The sequence below is a fragment of the Mustela lutreola genome, chromosome 4 (assembly GCF_030435805.1).
Source record: "Mustela lutreola isolate mMusLut2 chromosome 4, mMusLut2.pri, whole genome shotgun sequence".
Classification (NCBI taxonomy): Eukaryota; Metazoa; Chordata; class Mammalia; order Carnivora; family Mustelidae; genus Mustela; species Mustela lutreola.
In genome coordinates, this window is record NC_081293.1 from 152,567,428 (window position 1) to 152,577,597 (window position 10,170).

At 43.3% G+C, this 10,170-nt stretch overlaps 1 long non-coding RNA gene across 1 annotated transcript; it reads left to right on the forward strand.

The window, feature by feature from the left end:
• The first annotated feature begins 1,945 nt into the window (after positions 1-1,945).
• Positions 1,946-6,880, forward strand: LOC131830411 (uncharacterized). Its single transcript, XR_009353144.1, has 3 exons — positions 1,946-2,190; positions 5,026-5,171; positions 6,758-6,880. It is a non-coding gene; the product is annotated as an uncharacterized LOC131830411 (long non-coding RNA).
• Positions 6,881-10,170: the final 3,290 nt, after the last annotated feature.

A 10,170-nucleotide genomic window follows, 5' to 3' on the forward strand; every position in this document is an offset into this window, starting at 1 on the left:
GCCTGGGTGGCTCAGTTGGTTGAGCAGCTGCTTTGGCTCAGGTCATGATCCTGGACTTCCAGGATGGAGTCCCACATTGGGCCCCCAGCTCCTTGCGGAGTCTGCTTCTTCCTCTGACCTTCTCCTCTCTCATGTTCTCTCTCACTCATTCTCTCTCAAATAAATAAATAAAATCTTAAAAAAAATAATAAATAAATTGGATGAACTGTTACGGCAGACACTGTTTGGGCCTGTCACTGATGTTCCTCCTTCCCCTCTTCATCTGTATTGGGTTCCTCCCTCTCTCATCTTGGGAGAAGGAGCTGGGGTTGTGGGTTGCCTGTCCAACTCAGGCAGAAGAATTCCAGAGGAATCCCTCCTTCACCACACCATTGGCCCCATGAAATCCATCCCTAGGGATTTTCTGCGGAGGCACGCCCCCTTACTTCTACCCTTCTAAGTTATTTTTCTGCCCCTTGTAAATGGAAGACTCCTGCCTCCTCAAGCTATTGACAACACCCACCATATGTATTGCTCTCAGACGGTGGCACCTGGCTCAACCCAACGTACAAATTACCATAATTACCAAGGGCAAAATCCAAGGTTAATGATGATACAAATTAATGCATCCTTAAAATATATAAAAGTGTTCTCTAACTACTCCAAAATGAAATAAGGTTAATTAAAGTAATTTTCAAAATATTAACAGAACCATAGTTCCAGCAAGTGCAGGAACATTATCAGCACATTTGAGTCATTAAAGGATTTAAACAATTTATAGAGCTCTAGATAGAGCATTTATATTTGTGAAGGTCAAAAAAGGATAAGCCGGTTAGCTTTCTTTGGTGTGTGTGAGCCTGTTTTGTTTCTCCAGGCTGTGTCATTCCTCTGTATAAGATTTAATCTCCTCTACTGTTGTTTTCAGATTTCTCTTTAGGAAAAAGGGTATCTTGCTTATAGGAAAAATAATTGGTTAAGTTTAACCATTCACAAAAGGACAGTTATTTGTAGGTATTTAAACATGAAGATCTATCTGAGCAGGGTAATTTGTCATTTTTAGTGCTGATCTGACTGTCTACAAGAGCACAATTGAGTACAAAATGGCGATATTTCTGGGGTCCTGTGGCTACTTTGATTGATACTGAGAAGATATGGCTACCATTTTTAATTTTTAAAATGCAAGATTATCTTGGAGTAAATTAACCTAATCACACGGCTCAAGTAAATTAATGTCCGTTCATTACCTAATAGCAAAAATAATATTAACCTAAAGAATCTAAATCCCCTTCTGACACATATTCAATTTTTATAATGTTGCATTGACAGTTGTTTTCTGGATTATATGTGGTGGTTCCCAGCATTAGCCTCTCTGCTAATTGGAAACGTTGAAAGTGAGGACACAAATATCCCCATGGTGTTGAAGAAGGTGGCTTCCAGAATTGATCTCGCTATATTACAACTTGGACACCACTTCACTAAAACACCATTGGGTATTTTGCATGGCAAGCCGGCTATAAATTCACCCAGCGAGAAGGTCTCAGAGCTTCTGCTCCTGTGGCCTAAGTGGATTTTTTCCAAGGTAGCCCGGGAGCTCTCACTGGGAGAATTCAGGTTCTCCAGCCATCGTGAGGTCCCCCTCTCGCCCCCACTGTCTGCTCCAGGAGAGCCCACAGCGCAGCCACTGTCTTCCCTCGCACCCAGAGGGCTGCTGCCTGGCTTTTCCCGGGATGGGGCCACACGTGGGTCATGCAGACTGGAGGAAAGGCCCCGAGCTCACAAAACGTCTCCTCGGCGTTACCAGCTTGCACAGTTGGGAAATTGATGTTGCAACCTTGAGAAAGGCAGAGTAAACACGGAGCACGCCAGCTATTTGTTTTCCTGTGGGCGAACTCTGCGAGTTCAGACTGGAAGCCCTCCAAGGCCCGAAGGCTCCTCAAAAAGCAAAGTGTTAACCCCGGGCGCGGGGGGCTGCTCTTCCCGCCCTTTCTGTGCTGCTTTCTGTTCCCGCCTAGAAAGTTCCAGAATATCTCTGCGCTTTTTTTTGCTTGCGATCTCTCTGGCTCACTGGTGTCTGTTCCTGTGTATCAGGAGGGCCAGACACAATGCAGGAAGAGCCCAAATGTCCCCAGGGCGGAGGGACGCTGAAGAACATCTCGCAGAAAGGCTGCCTAGACGCAGACGTGCTGGACACTGCTTGCGTAGACCCGGCAAGTGAGTCAACTAGCTCGGGCCAGACTTTTCTAGCTTTAAACATTTGCCACACGCTCCACTGCAATTGTGGTTTTCATCTTAGGAATTCTTACTTTTCTCCTTGGAAATGTAACAAGTTTGCACCGCTTTTATTTGTTGGGTTTTTTGTTGTTGTTGGTGGTGGTTGGTTTGGCTTTGGTTTGGGTTTTTCCCCTGAACAGGAGACGTGCAGTTTATAGACCAGTCTAGGTGAAATGATGATCTTAAATCCCTTCATCACTCTTTATTTTTAGGGTATAATCCACCGTTTCTACCATTTTATAAATTTTAAGTATAATCTTTTTCTAAGTATAAAATTCCTACATCTTCTTTATAGGAAACATGGGAAATGGGTATAAAATTTTTAAAAAATACTATGTATCATCTCATCACCCACACTTAAGCTCAGCTAATATTTTGATGTATTTCTTTTTCTTTCTGTCTCTCTCTCTCTGCCAGTTACACTATCTGCAGGCTGAATTTTTTTTTTCATTTGATCTTATATCGTAAATATCTTCTCAATATTTGTTAGCAATAATCTTCAAAAATGAGATTCTTGATGACTTTGATAATATTCCATTGGAATGTACTTAACTAATCTCCTGTTGGTGGATATTAAAAGTAGCATTCCGGTAAACTCATTTCTGTGAAAGTCATTGGCCACAACTCTCAGTAATTAGTTACAATAGATTCCTAGAAATAAAATTATTGGGTCAAAGTATAGGAATAGTGTTAAGTTGTTGTGTGTGTGTGTGTGTGTGTGTGTGTGTGTTTTAAGATTTTATTTATTTATTTGACAGAGAGTGAGACACAGGGAGAGAGGGAACACAAGGAAGGGGAGTGGGAGAGGGTGAAGCAGGCTCATGTGGGGCTCGGTCCCCGGACCCAGGGATCATGACCTGAGCTAGATAGACACGTAATGACTGAGCCACCCAGGCGCCCCTAGTGTTAAGTTTCTTAATACATTTTGCCAAATTGCTTTTTCTGAAGGATGCCTCTCAATTTATGCTCCCACCAGTAGTGACTGAGATGTGTCCGTTTGCTGGGTTCTCATCCATGTGGAGGACTGCTGTTTTTCATCCCAGCCAGTGTAATGGATACTTCTGCTGTTGGCACAGGTGGTGTGGCCCACAGGTGGGGAGGGCGGTCAACTGGTAGTCAGAGACTTGGGCTTGAATTTTGGATCTTCCATAAATCACCTCTGTGACTTTGTGGAAAACCCTTTGCAGGAAGGATAAACATTTGGATTGGTAGTAACTCTCCAAATGAGACAATAGATACGAAAATGCCCTCTAAATGTAAAACGTAACATTTTCTTATTACTGTAATCTATTATGACTACCCATTGCTACTAGTACCTAAGAAACATAAACAAAAAAATGATATGTATGGACATGTTGATTTAAAGTTTTCTTTTAAAAAATAAGAGAAAGCGGGGTGCCTGGGTATCTCAGCCAGTTAAACATCAGCCTTCAGCTCAGATCATGATCTCAAGGTCCTGGGTTTGAGCCACATGGGTTTGGCTCCCTGCTCAGCGGGGGAGTCTGCTTCTCCCTCTCCCTTTGCTCCTATCCCTGCTTGTGCTTCCCCTCCTCTCTCTCTCTCCGTCAAATAAATAATTAAAATCTTTTTAAAAAAAACAAGATAACTTTTCTTATTAGCATATTTTGTCACATTTCTTTCTGAGCTCACACACACACAAATTATGCAGTTTCTGAAATCTCAGAGGACCCTCACTGTAAGGTACGAAATAAAGCTGGCTGTCTTGGGTCATGCAAATTAAACCAAGAGTTGACACTTTTACCGAAGGTGAATTCAGGCATCACTGGTCTTTCGGTGGAGGTGGCAGAAACTCAAGAAAATTTTCAGTCTTAACGAACACAGTTCAGTAGGAAGCCTTCCCCCAATCAGGCCACTCTGCTCCCATCGTTCCAACACGTGATCTGCCGTCCACATTCTTCCCTTTCTCCCCATTGATCTTTAGCTGTTATCCCTTGAGATTTGCCCAGGATCCCCTTTCTCCTGCAATCCTTCCCAACTACCCTGGGTGAAAGCTTTCTCTTTTCTAGATTCTTCCCTGTGAACTCCCGCAGGCCAGCTCTGGATTGCTCACTGCTTTGTAAACTCCTTTCTTTGGTTTCTAGTGTGTCAATCTTCCCTCCCTGTCTACACCATCAACAGTTGGAGGGGCGAGATCCTTCCCTTGCATTTGCATCTCTGTGTATACTCTTGGTACTAAATCAAGTTGTCTCTGAGGTTGACAAAGACAGAAAGTTTTCCCTGGGGACAAGAAGTCACCTTCCCAGTACCTCCCACTGGGGAAACTTGCTCTAGACCTTGTCTCTCTTGGCGTGGGGAGCAGGGAGGGCAGACCAGTGCCTCCAGCCCATTCCTTCTGGGGACTGTTTTTCCCTCATTAATTGTGCTGACAGGATAAGAATAGCTCACAGCCCAGCAGCAAAAGCTAATGTGAGCAGTTTTATTCTTTCCTTGTCTTTTCCTCACCCTACTCCTCCTGAGTCACCTTCTCCCCTCCTTGCTAAATATATATCTCCTTTCTGATTAAATGTCACCTCTTTTTTTTTTTTTTTTTTTTTTTTTTAACAAAGCTAAGGAAGAGGCTGGCTTTCAGTACAATCATGATTCCACTTATATCAGAAATATAAGTGTTCTGAAGGTAACAATGTCATATTCACATTTTGGAGAGATGAAATGTGATAACATATCAGTGTCAATTCTAGGTATGTTCCAATTTCCAAAGGCTTAATTAGGACATGTGTGATTTTATGAAACATAAAGCCACCCCAATTATTCCAGTCAGAAGACAGAATAGAAGTGAAGCAAACTCCACCAGCTTTTCCAGCACATCAAGTTTGAAATCTGTGATTTATGAAAGAGAACCCTGGTTTTAAAGGCACTGAGAAGGACTGCGCTGGACAAAGGAATTGCTACCATATAGAGAGGTAAAGTTTTTTGCTTCCCGTCAGGCAACTGATTGCGGTCAGAGAGCCTTCCCAGTTTTGAAGAGCTGTGAGAGAAGGCTGCTGGTGCCTGGCTTCAGCCCTCATGGAACACAAAGATTGCAAGCATGTATGTCTATAATTGGGGCATTAGGTCCTGGGCAATGACCCAAGACAACTTTCCTCAGACTTTATAACACAGTTACAAAAAGAGCATTTGGCAAGTGTCCTGAGAAGAGGTTCTGAGAAAGAGCTCAGCAACCCAGCCAAATATAATTGCCTCCCCAAATTAGGTCAAAGTTGTCAGCATTAGTTGAAGACCTGGAGGCTAAAGTCAGAGAGCTCTGACCAGTCAATCTGTAAACAAATTCATTACTGCCTTATTCAGAAACCAGTCCAGCTGCTTTGCCAGCTTAAGAAAATACATGAGAAGGGCCAATTGAAATCTTCAGCTGGCCCTCGCCACACCCCCAAAGGGAATCATTCCGTAATCCAGATCTTCCAACTATTTCTTTCTTTCCATGTCATTGCACATTTTGTTTTCATGCCCTTTTATTTTCAGAATCGTCTCCTAACTTTTTTCACAACCCCCGCAATGAAGACTCTGGATAAGGGTGTGAACGGCACCCAGCACGTGGTTCTGCACAGTTTGGGGAGCAGCAGAGTTTAACCTTGGCCCCCACACTCAGCCGTGCCAATCCCATGCCACCCACTGCCTTCCAGCCTCCCATCTTCTCAGCTTCCACAAACACGGGCGAGGTGGAGCCCAGCCTGTCGCAAGACAGCGCAGCCTGTCTGACTGTGAGCAAGAGATGCAGTGGCCGTCCACCAAGACCCAGTTTCAGGCGTAACATTAATACTGCCCCTGACTCGAAGCCGGTGTGGAAGACCAGTCCCGGGGGCTGAGATAACAGGATATGCCCTCCTCACACCGTAGCCCTTGGTTCCCAGGTCTCACAGCTGCTGGACTGGAGGAAGTGGAAAGGAAGTACAGCAGCCCTTTTGACCACCAGAAATTCTCTTGCTGTTGCAATCCCATGAGACGAAGTCTGGAAAGGGACTTTGAACATCATGCAGGTCAGGAGATGTGAGGCCGTGAATGAGAGATGGCAAGGGTAGTGTGGTGCCCACCGCAGGCAAAAGTTGGCTAAATGTTGCCGCTAACATTTTGAATTCAAAGTTGAAAAGAGAGAATTAAAGTCAAATCCGGATGGACCAGGCACTTGCTGACATTTCCAGCCTCCGGGTGCTGGTCTAGGGGTCCATGGGACTACCTCTGGCCGAAAGCCTTCTGGGCAGAAGAGCTAACAGGGTGTGCGTCACTGTGGCCCAGGGTACTTATCCACAGAAGGGGGTCCCACCCCGCCCTCGCCAGCTTCCTGTTTTACTGCCCCCTGGACACCCTATGCTGATAGGGAGGGCGCTTGGATCCCTGAGTCCCTGGATTGAGGAATGCCCTTCCGCCCAGAAGGCAGACCTTAGTCTGAGGGTTAAGCTACAGATTCCAGTGGTTATTTATTATTTAGTGCAGTAAAGCCGATCCTTTAAAATACATTGATTTTTTTTTCTTTTTAATTACATTTCTTCAGGAGCTCGGTGCTCTTCAGAGATGCTCAAGATGAGTGTAGTGACTGTGAATAAGTAGCTACACCACCAGAGATCTACACCACCAGAGATCTACACCGCCAGAGATCTACACTGCCAGAGATCTACGCCACCAGAGATCTACACCGCCAGAGATCTAGGTGTTCAAGAAAAACGAGTCAATCCTAAATCTTTATATAGTGAATATATGCTTTATATATGCTATATATATATATATAGCATATATATAAATATATATGTTTATATTTTATATTTATATTTATATATTTATATATGCTATATATATATGCTTTATATATGCTAAATGCTTTATATAGTGAATAAAATGCTAACTTAATGGTTCAGTGGATTAAATAAAATGGCTGACTTTGGCACTCAAAGGTCTTACTCTGATATGGTCGTTTATTTTCTCCAAGACCCTAAGTAATTTCATCTCTTCTCAGCGTTGGTTTTAAGATGGAGAGAAGGACCTGCCTCAGAGGATTTTGGTGGGCAATAAAAATAACTGTAAAGCACTTTTCCGGCACAAAGTGCTGCATAAATGCTTAATGATTTCCTTTAATGATATCATGGACAGAGGCACCGTACTTTTAGGTGAAATATTTTCATTTGAGTTACAGCATGTAATACTCCAGATGTCGAGGCCTGATAGATGGCTGAAATAAGGATCTTTTGTTTTTCTGGAGTCTGGATAATTTAATCATTCTTCTTTATCTCCAGAAATTACATCTAATTAAACATACGCAGGCCTCAGATCTCACAGAGGAGGCTAATGATCGTATACAGAGAGAGAGAGGACTTTGTCAGACACCACGAATGAGGCAGTCTTCAGGCCATTAGTTTTGTTCATGAATTCTGCTGTTGAGGAAAAATATGCACTTGCACTTAAATAAAAGTATTAAAAAAATATTTTTAAAAAATTTCCTCTGATTTAGAAAATCATAGCCTTATATTATACTGAGTCCAGATTAGAGTCTCAAAGGGCAGGCATGTACTTTCTCACACAGGTAAGCATTGTATTGTCTAGCACTGGAAAGAGAGCATTTGGTCAAACACTCCCATCTATTGCAGAAGGGCCACATTCTTTTCTGTAATTGTTATCCAATGGAAAAAGAAGGAAAAAGGCAGTGACAATTTTTGTTGTTGTTGTTGTTTATTCCTCTTTTTCTTTCTTTCTTTCTACAAAAGTGTGGTTACAAGAGTGCCAGGCTATCTCAGTGAATGAGCATGTGAGCAATGCTTGATCTCGGAGTTGTGAGTTCCAACCCCATGGTGGGTGCAGAGATGACTTAAAAATGAAATCCTAAAAACAAAACAAAACAAAAATGTAGTTATAAAATCCTTTTATTATTTTCCATGTGTGTCATAATCTCAGTGAGTTTGAGAACCTCTACCTTATGGGTCCATTTGGACACTTTTAAGACTTATTTCCCACCCAAGCTTCCCAACTCTGAGTTACTCCAATTTTCAAACACCAGCTGTGCTTTCTCCCCTTCCCACGCATCCTCTTGTGACAGCTCCTATCTACCCCTGGGAACCTTGTGCGGGATTTTGTACAACGCAATACACGCCATCTCCTGTTAATGCATTCAGTGGTCCTGGAGGGTGGGATTTCTTGATCCCGTTTTTTAGATAAGATATTGATGCTCAGCAAAGTTAAATAATTAACCCCAAGTCACGTAGGTAGTGAGAAGCAGATTCTGGGTTCAAACACGGTGTAGCTGCTTCTGCGTTTGGGTGGAAAAGCCCCCCATGAGTGTGCCTTTTCACACAGCTTCATCCTTTGATGGTGAGGAAGGGAAGGCGGAGGATGGAGAAAAGAAGGGGAGGAAAGTGGGCAAAATTACTGCTCCTTCTTTTTCTTAGAAAGAAGGTTTAGTGCTGGAAACAACCCTTCAAATTGTCCAGCTACTTTCCACGATTTTTAGAAAAGGAAACTGATATTCAGACAAGTGAAATGGTTGTGTGTGTGTGTGTGTGTGTGTTTTTTAAAGATTTTATTTATTTATTTGAAAGAGAAAAAGAGGTCACAAGTAGGCAGAGAGGCAGGTAGGGAGAGAGGGGGAAGCAGGCTCCCTGCTGAGCAGAGAGCCCGATGTAGGGCTCCATCCCAGGACTGTGGGATCATAACCTGAGCCAAAGGCAGAGGCTTAACCCACTGAGCCACCCAGGTGCCCCGTGAAATGGTTTTTTACAAGGTCACACCCCCCCCCCCCCGCATAAGTTGAATAAATAAAAACTAAACACAGTATATGGGACCCGGACTCAGTATCCAGGATTTTCAACTCTCGGGTCTATTCTCTCCACCACAGTATCCCCTGCCCCACTCCACCCCTCATTTAAAGAAAAACAACAATAATAATTTAAATGAGTGAAGTTACCTCTTACTCAAAAAATACATATGTAAATAATTTCAAGTGTTTCCATGACCAGGATTAGCGGTCTGTCATTTAGATTTGTGTAGGGGAAAGGTCAAGCCCTGGATTCATTCATTATTCATTCAGCTCATGTTCTAGAACATTTCCCGTGTGCAGAGCTCTGTGTCAGGGTCAGAAGACAGTACCAAACTGGGCTGATTGCTCCCTGCAGATATAAGCAGTTTTCAGCCTAATGAGTGTAAAACCTGAAAGATTTGACTCTTCTGTCATACACCAGGGGTCAAGAAGAAAAAAATAGTGAAGTTGATCCTAAGTGTTGATTCTTATCAGAGCACCCTTTCAACACTTGAATTCTTTGCCTATTTCTATAGTAATGGATTCATATTTAAATATGGTGAAGGAAAGTGTTTCATTTATTCAATGAATACTTGTTGTGGACCCACTGTGTGCAAGGAAAGTTCTAGGCAGTTGGGATGAAATGCTAAACAAAATGGACAAAAATATCTACCCTCATGGAGATGATGTCTTAACTGGGAGAAGCAGGAAAGAAAGAATGACCACAGTGATTAAGTAAATTATATAATATTTCAAAAGGTGAAGTGAGTTAGAGAAAAACAAAATGTCAACGGATAAGTAGAATATGGAATTTAGAGGGGAAATGGGGGCAGATTGCGATTCTCAATGGGATGGCCGGAGCAGGTCTCTCTGACTATATCTGAGCTTCCTGGAAGGTTGAGGCCATTGGGCTTGTGGATTTCTGGCGGGGGGAGAACATGACAACAGGGTGAACAGTCAGTGCCAGGCCCCAAGGTAGGAGCAGTCAGCAGGTCGTGTTGCTGAAGCAAGGTGAGCAAGAGGGAAAGTAGAAGGAAGGAGGTCAGGGAGTTAAGCAGGGTGGGGGTCATGGCTGATGCAGGGCCCAGCAGCCCGCTGTGAGGACCAGGCTCTACTCTATATCAGATGGGGAGGTCCCGGGGTACTGTGGGCAGAGCAGTGACAGGAAAAGATTTGGGTTTCCA